Source organism: Phoenix dactylifera, chromosome 2, assembly GCF_051530095.1.
Source record: "Phoenix dactylifera cultivar Ajwa chromosome 2, Ajwa_hap1_PhDact_Kaust_v1.1, whole genome shotgun sequence".
Classification (NCBI taxonomy): domain Eukaryota; kingdom Viridiplantae; phylum Streptophyta; class Magnoliopsida; order Arecales; family Arecaceae; genus Phoenix; species Phoenix dactylifera.
The window spans coordinates 25,405,087-25,414,435 of NC_143191.1; positions in this window are offsets into that span (position 1 = coordinate 25,405,087).

The window sequence follows — 9,349 nt, forward strand, 5'->3', positions numbered from 1 at the left end:
CAACTCGGAAGATTTTTTCCTTCAACTGGTATCAGAGCCAGGTTGGCCGTTGGAATTGGCCTATAATATCTAGAATTATGCATGATTTAATTTTTAAATTTAGATTAGATCTAGATTTATTGATAAAATATCAATCTTGTGCTGAATTATAAGGTTGTCCTGCTATAAGGATAATCCCTTATAGTGAAAAGGTTGTCCTAGCACAAAATTGAGATTAATTTGTATCATAAAATAAATAGTTTATTTTTGTGAAATTATGCATAATTGATGTTTATGAAATTTTAGTTTTAAATTTATTATGACCACAAAGTTTAAATATAAATTTTTTATATTTGGAATAAATTGACACCTTGAATCCATGATCATAATGCATTTAATAAAGAATTAAATGTTGAATTTAAAATTTAAAATTTGAATTTCAAATAAAGATTTAAAATTCAAAATTTGAAATTCGAATTAAAATTTAAATTTGAACATGGGTTTTGGGGCATGGGTTAGCACAATCAGATTAGTTGACTAGGTTAGACCTAATCATGAAATCAAATTGAAATGGACTAACTTAAGAAACATGATTTAATCTAATCAATAGTTGAACTAGACTAAATCAAGCTTTATAAAATGATAAACTCAATAGTTGTAGTTTATTATATCCAAACATTTCAATTGGATCTGATTGTGGCTCAGTGGTCGAGCCCGAGTTCCTAAGGATAACCTAAATCAACTTGATAAACCAATTGGTGTCTAAGGTAAGTCGGCATTTGATCATGGTTTTTAATTGGGGCTACCTCTTACCTGGCCAACATAGTTGGTGTCTAGGAAAGAGGTTAATGGCGTAACCCTCCCATGATCTCTCTTACCTGGCCAATTTGGTCAATCAAGTTTTGATTAAGGTACCTTGAGACTTGGCACTCACCCATGCCATTAAGGGAAATCAGTGTGACTGATTTAGGTGTCTAATAGACCAATAAGAGCTAGTCCTCTATATGATTTGGTGAAGTCAGTGGGAGGATTTAGTATTATCAGTCAGTGTCACATATCAATTAAAATCCTCTAAATTATTAGGTCCTAAAATGATAAAGTTATATAGATAACTAGATCATAGCCTCCCATTAAGGTGAATGATAATGGGTCCAATATTACAGTTGAACATGCAGGACGCTTCCGTCTGGTGTTCCTCTGAATACTGGAATTATCTTTCGTTATATGATAGCTTTTTGAGCTATCTAATTGTGATTAGGTTGGCCGAGCCTTCCTCGGGCCTGATCATACATTAGGTAGTGTCATTGAGTTAGTTCATTAATGGTTGGACCTAACCAGGATTTTCAGTGGAGGCCTCCGCCTACTGATTACCACTTGGGGCAAAATTGATTGCTAGAAATTGTTTAGAGAAATAATTGGTAATGTACCTACCCTTAGATGCACATGGGTTGGCCGAGCCTTCCTCGGGCCCGTATGCAGTCTATACGGATTCTAGTACCCACTAGGAAATTAAAGTAATTCCTCGAATTAAAGGTAGAGGCTATTAATTCGATTAAAATAGTGGGAGAAAACTTTAGACTAAAGTCCAAGTCTTTAGGATTAAATAAATCATATACTAATTAGTTGGATTTTTCCTTTATTTTTCAAATATGGCTAACTCATTATCCCTCCGAACACTATTAGACAATGATAAGCTTAATGGACCTAACTTCGATAGCTGGTATCGAAAGATGAAAATAGTATTAGAGCATGAGCGGATCCTGTATGTGATATCGGATCCTGCACCTGAGGAACCTGCAACCAATGCACCACGTGCAATCAGAGACGCTTATCAGAAGTGGCTCAATGATCGCACTACAGTGCGTTGCATCATGAGGGCCTCGATGAATGACGAGTTTAGTCGTAAATTCGAGGAAGCGCAGCCAGTGGAAATCCTTCAAATGTTGAAGGAGTCTTTCGGCACACCTGATGATGTTGAACGACATAAGACCTCCTGCGCTATATTCAATGCCCGCATGAGGGAAGGGGCATCGGTCACCGATCATGTATTGTACATGGTCGAACAAATCGATCGCCTAAGTAAACTTGGCTTTCCTTTGCACGAGCAATTGGGCAAGGATGCCATTTTGAATTCACTTCCCAAGTCCTACCTGACCTTCCTTAGTCATTATAGAATGACTAAACCTGAAGTATCCTATCATGGTTTGCTAGGTTTACTGCAGACCTATGAGAAGGATCACCAACTCAAAAAGGAGTCGGTGAATGTGGTAGGTGGGACTTCTGCAAGACTTTCTTCCTTTAAGAAAGGAAAGAAGAAGAAGGTGCAGAAAGCTCATGCTGGGGTCTCTAAGCCCAGCCAGACTAAGAAGCATAAAGCCGATAAGAGCAAGGCAGAGTGCTTCTTCTGTAAGAAGATGGGTCATTGGAAGCGGAACTGTCCGGCTTATATAGCGTCCTTAATCCAAACAGGCCTAAGAAGAAAAAGCAGCAAACAGTTGCTGCACAAGGTAATTATATGATAACACCTTGTAATTTTTCAATTTATGATTCTACTACTTGGGTATTGGATACCGGAAGTCCAATTAATATTTACAATTCATTGCAGGGACTTCAAGTTAGTAGAAGATTCAAGAATGACGAGAGATTCCTGAACGTTGGAGATGGAAGATCAGTTCCAGTCCTAGCTTTAGGAGTCATTCAGTTTGTTTTTGAATCTAGAGTAGTCATATTAGATGATTGTCATTATTGTCCAACATTTTTAATGAATGTCATCTCTGTAGGCCTTTTGGCCAAAAATAGTTATTGTTTATCAATAAAAGAAAATTTTTGTGATATCATTTTGAATGGTATTAAAATTTTTCGTGGACAATTGAAATATGGCATTTATACTCTATCACTACCTGTGAATGTAATGTACACCTCTAATAAACGCCCTAAGTTAGATAATGTCAATGAAGCCTATTTGTGGCATTGCCGGCTAGGTCACATAAATAAAAACAGGATAAACAGGTTAGCCCAACAGGGCATTTTAGAAATCAATGATTGTGAATCATTGCCAACTTGTGAATCCTGTCTTCTGGGTAAGATGACCAAGTCACCTTTTTCTGGAAAGGGTGAACGAGCCAGCGATGTTCTTGGCCTCATACATACTGATGTATGTGGACCTATGAACGTAAGTGCCAAAGGTGGTTATGCCTACTTCATAACCTTCACAGATGAGCTATCCAGGTATGGGTATGTCTATCTGATGAAGCATAAGTCGGAATCATTTGAAATGTTCAAACAATTTTGTAATGAAGTAGAAAAACAGACTGGAAAGAGTATTAAGATCCTTCGGTCAGACCGAGGAGGAGAATACCTTTTTGGTGATTTCTTGACTTATCTAAAGGAGAATGGGATTCTCTCACAATGGACCCCTCCAGGAACACCTCAGCACAATGGTGTATCCGAAAGGAGGAATCGAACTCTATTAGACATGGTTCGATCCATGATGGGGTTTACTAGTCTGCCTGTATTTTTTTGGGGTTATGCTTTAGAGTCTGTGTGTATAATACTAAATAAGGTTCCAAGTAAGTCTGTTGAGAAGACTCCATATGAGATATGGACTGGGCGTAAGCCGACACTTTCATGCCTTAGGGTTTGGGGATGTCCGGCTTATGTTAAATGTTCTCAAACTGACAAACTTGGTCCTAGATCCGATAAGTGTTATTTTGTAGGGTACCCCAAGGAAACTAGGGGTTATTACTTCTACCTTCCTAATGAACAAAAGGTGTTCGTAGGACTTAAGGCAACCTTTTTGGAAAAAGAATTCCTTAGTGAAGGAATTGTTGCCTCTAAGGTTGAACTTAATGAAGCTCAGCAGATGGAAGATTTAACACAAACTACTGAACCCATAGAACCGGATTCGATTAGATCAAACCCGGAGCCCAATATAGAAGCACCATTAAGGCGATCAGGTAGAGTACCGCGTCAAGTGGACAGATACTACGGTTTCTTGGTCCAAGACGCAGATCCCATTGAGCTTGATGAGAACAATGAGGATCCGATTACCTATATGGATGCTATGCAGAGGTCCGACTCTGAGTTATGGCTTAATGCCATGAGATCCGAAATGGAATCCATGAAAATCAATAGTGTATGGACACTAGTTGATCCACCCGAAGGGATAAAACCCATAGGGTGCAAATGGATCTTCAAAAGAAAGAGAGGCGCAGACGGAAAGGTGGAGACCTATAAAGCCCGTCTGGTTGCCAAGGGGTATCGTCAACGTTATGGTATCGACTATGACGAGACTTTTTCCCCTGTGGCAATGCTAAAATCTATTCGGATCATGCTTGCTATAGCAGCATATATGGATTATGAAATCTGGCAAATGGATATGAAAACAGCTTTTCTAAATGGAGAGCTGGAAGAAGAGGTGTATATGATACAACCCGAGGGTTTCACATCCACAGACGAGTCCAAAGTATACAAGCTACAAAAGTCCATTTATGGACTTAAGCAAGCTTCTCGAAGTTGGAACATACATTTCGATAAAACTATCAAAACGTATGGCTTCATTAAGAACGAAGAAGAACCTTGTGTCTACAAGTGGGCTAACGGTTCAGTGATCACATTCCTTGTCTTGTATGTGGATGACATTCTCCTAATTGGGAATGACATCCCTGCATTACAAAATGTAAAACTCTGGCTGTCATCACAGTTCTCCATGAAGGATCTGGGAGAAGCATCCTACATTCTAGGGATGAAGATCTATAGAGATAGATCTAAGAGATTGCTTGGATTGTCCCAATCCACGTACATCGATACTATGTTGAAGCGGTTCAACATGGAGAGTTCCAAGAAGGGCTATCTTCCGATAGGCCAAGGAATTTCTCTCTCTAAGAAAGATTGTCCGACAACTTCCGAGGAGAGAGAGCGTATGAGTAGAATCCCATATGCTTCTGCAGTAGGTTCTATCATGTACGCCATGACATGTACAAGACCGGATGTTGCTTACTCACTAGCAGTAGCGAGTAGGTATCAGTCTGATCCGGGTGAGAACCATTGGAAGGTGGTGAAAACTATCCTTAAGTATTTGAGAAATACTAAGGACCAATGGTTAATCTATGGAGAATCTGACTTAAAACTTGTGGGGTTTACAGACTCTAGTTTTCAGTCAGACTATGATGACAGTAAGAGTATGTCAGGATTTGTGTTTACCCTGAATGGAGGAGCAGTCTGCTGGAAAAGTTCCAAGCAGCATTCAGTAGCCGATTTCGTATGCGAAGCAGAGTATGTTGCTGCATCAGATGCGGCAAAGGAAGCTGTTTGGATCAAGAAGTTTGTAAATCAACTTGGTGTTGCTCCCTCAATCAACGGTCCAGTTCTTTTGTATTGTGACAATACTGGAGCCATTGCACAAGCAAAGGAGCCAAAGTCTCACCACAGGACCAAGCACATTCTGCGTCGCTACCACCTTGTACGAGAGATCGTGGAACGAGGTGACGTTAATCTTCAGAAGATCGATGGAAAGGAGAACCTAGCTGACCCATTCACTAAAGCACTTTCTGTAAAGGAGTTCGATTATCACAAATCGAAGATGGGTATAAGATACTGTACAAATTGGCTTTAGTCCAAGTGGGAGTTGTTGGGAATTGTGTCCCAAAGCCAATTTTTAATTGTAAGAAATTGGATTATGTATATATTTTATTAAAATGAATAAAAATTTATTCTGGCAATTTTCTATTCATCACAAGTGTTACATCTTCAAATTGAACTCCTGTGTATTGTGATGAAGTCCTTAGGACTAATTTAGTGGATAAAAGAAGTTTTATCATTTAGTCCTTAAATCAGTTCGCGACCAAATGATGAGCTGTCAATTGGACGACAGCTATGTCAAGTATAGGTCGTTGTGTGTCATTTAGTTGGTTGTCCTCTTAAACCAAGGAGTGTGGAGACACTGTATGGCATACAGGTGAGATGTAGGAGTACATCATCACTGAACAGTGACTCACCTGCGTAGCACTCCACTGTCGGGAGTTAGCTCGCAAAGCATATGGGCATAAGTACCCCTTAGACTTGAGACTGTCACGGTGACTTGCAAGCAACTCACTGTACTTAGGCACTGGATGACCTGAATTTCTAATTCAGGGATCGGAAGGATGCTGGGTGCAGTCAAGTACTCGCGAAGTCTGTGAATGAGTCAAGATGGGATTGACCGCTCCAGATTTTAGGAGTTGATGTCTCACTGTATTTCAATTCAGTAAAACCTTGGCCAGGGTAAACCAAGTGATAGGTCACTTGATTTGATTATTTGAAATACACTATGGATGACCGGACCCGGAGGTCGACAGTCCACTCTGAGGTCATCTTGAGCATCGATGGTCATAGGGATGAATTATGCAACAACCATACGTCTAGGTTCTTGAATGTTGCTTTGCATATTCGACCTATCCGAACATCGGGTATCATTGCTAGATGGTCACCTCGATTAGTGCATGGAGTAGTCCATGTACTACCGGCTTAGTGTTCGAACCTATCGGAGTCACGCACATTAGTCAAACTAAGTAGGAAGGTCTTGACCCAATTTAATTAAGAATTAAATTGTGGGTTATTTGGAATTTGGTTCTGTCTATGTTCAGCTAGCACTGAACATGAGGTACATGCTAAATTTCATGGATGAACAACTAATTAAGTCTGTATTTCAGGTCAATCAAGTTTCAATTAATGTAATTGAACTTGATCAGGACTCAATTGTTGAGATTGGATTTGATTGGGTCTAAATTAGTGCAATTGGGCTCGATCACGATTTAATTGGAATTTAATTTCGTATTTATTCTGATTTAAGTCGGATTTGGATCGAGCCGAAACTGGACCCAATTGAATCCTCCATGAGTCGGACTCATGTGGAATTTTTCCAGGTCAAAAATCATTCAAATGGGCTGTCAATTTGGTTTAGAACCAAATAGGCTTGCTTTATTACAAAATGGGCTAACCCATTTTCTATTTGGCTAATCCCATTTGAATGGTGAACGGCTGACTTGTTTTAAACTCCTGTGGACCCATGGACCCTTAAGCTCATGGACCCTTAAGAGATGCTTATGAGCCGCGATGGAAAAGAAACGCCTGGGAGCAAAAACAGAGTCTTCTCCGTCCTTGGTTCAACGCCACACCGTGCCACCATCCGGACTCCGTTCGGCTTGCCGTCTGGACCGAAATGTTCGGTTTTGAACCGGCTACATTCTGATTCATTTAGATTTTCGAAATCTGGCACGTTTTCATGGATTCACTAGTTTTTTCCACCGTTTGTTTTTGAAACAAACGTTATGAAATTCATCATGAATGAATTCTTTAATGCTTGGCCAATAACGCCTCTTAACTCCTCTCAGCGTTGGCCTATTTGTAGGCCACCGTATCCTCTTAGAAGAAGAGAGGAAGAGAATTTTCTTGAGAAGAAATTGTCAGACAGAGAAGGAGATTTGATTCTGTGAAGAAGAAGAAGAAGAGAGAGGAAGGAGTCCTTTCTCTCTGGTGGTTTGGAGTTCGGCCCAGATCCAGTGTTCTCTCCTCCCTTCCATTCCCTCTGTGATCAGGATCAAGAGACGGGCGTCTGTGGCCCAGGCGTGCTGGGAAGAAACGGGAGAAAAGAAACCGAAGAAAGAAAGAAAGAGAAGAAAGAAAGAAAGAGAAAAGGGAAGGTCCTTTTTCTGGATTTCTTTTCTTTCAAGGGTTCTTTTAGCAAAAGATTGTTTTGCACGAGTAAAGACATCATCCAACCTTCTTGCGAAGTTTGACGTGCATGCGAAGTAGAGGGCTTGCAGATCCGGGCCTCGCAGAGCTACCTTCAGGGATCTAGATCCGGATCCAGATCCAGATTACCTCGACCAACTTCCGCTGCGGGCTTGAGGTAATTTTTACATAAAAAAATTAAATTAAATATTTATAATTGTTATAAATAAAATAAATAAAAATTTTAAAACTGATTTTTCATGCCTGGCGTTCGATTTTATCGGACAACTCGGGAGATTTTTTCCTTCACATTGCCCCTTGAACCTTTCAAGGCTCCCTCAGCAGTTACCAACATATTTAACAGTTCAGTCTTAGTGCATTCAATCTTATTCATGTGGTAGTTTACTATAAACTGTCCAAATGAATCAGGAAGGGATTGAAGGATCAAATCTACTTGTAATTTCTTGTGCATGTTCATACCGAGCTTCTCAAGCTCCTCCAGGTCCTTGATCATAGTCAGACCGTGATCATGGACAGACTGCCCCTCGCGCATCTTTGCTTTGAAGAGCCTCTTGGATACTTTAAAACGAGCTGTGCGACTCTGCTCACCATACAACTCTTGCAGGTGTGTCAGTATGTCCCTAGCAGTCTTCATATTCTCATGCTGGCATTGGAGTTCATTGGACATGGATGCCATGATGTAGCACTTGATCCTAGTGTCATCGTCTGTCCACTTTTCATGCGTCACATGCTGATCAGTGGTCGGACGTGCTGGTAATGTGGGGATATCATTGTCGAGCACATAGCCTATTTTCTCGCAACTCAGAACAATTTTAAGATTTGTAAGCCAGTCTCTGTAATTGGTACCGGTCAATTGGTTGGTCTCAAGAATACGGGTCAAAGGATTTCAGGCTGACATTATGATCTGCAGAGAGTAAAGATTCTAGTTAGACTTTTTGTACTTGATCCTAATCTGTTCTAGAATCTTTTAGAACAAATGTACCTCCCACTATTTTTACGAATTCCTCACACTCCCCTGGTAGAAAAACGGAAATCCTACACGACTAGGATTTCTAGTGGGTACTGCGGTCCCACCGATTTACATACCACCTCACCTAACAGTTATTGGTGACACATAAATGGATGAGTGTACAACTTTTGTACAATGCTTCTCAAGCATGTTGTAGTGCTACTTGGTCTCTAAGTTATGAAGACCTCACCTAACAGTTATTGGTCTCATTCCTTAGTTAAGTCAGACCCACCGTATAACTATAGAAATAAAGTTGTTATTGGGTCCTCACCTAACAGTTATTGGTGCCCAACCCCATCTTTATCCCTACAACATCACATGTCTATAGAAAGGTCCAGCCCCCCGTTGCAACTTGCCCACTATGTCCAGCCGAGACAAGTCAACATTAGAAAGACCTTAGCAACTCTACTACGGTGGAAGACCTATCGACTTAATATCGGTTAATCAGGTCTTAATGTTTGCAACTTGAGCTCTTCATAAAAGGTAATCGAACAATTAGCCAGGTAAGCAGGTGGGAGGCTCCCCTTACTTAGAGAGTAAGGTCCTAATTAAGTAACTACCTTTAATGCTTTCCTAGACACCAATTAGATCAATTAATCTATTATGACTTGCTCATATTGGTTTACTCTC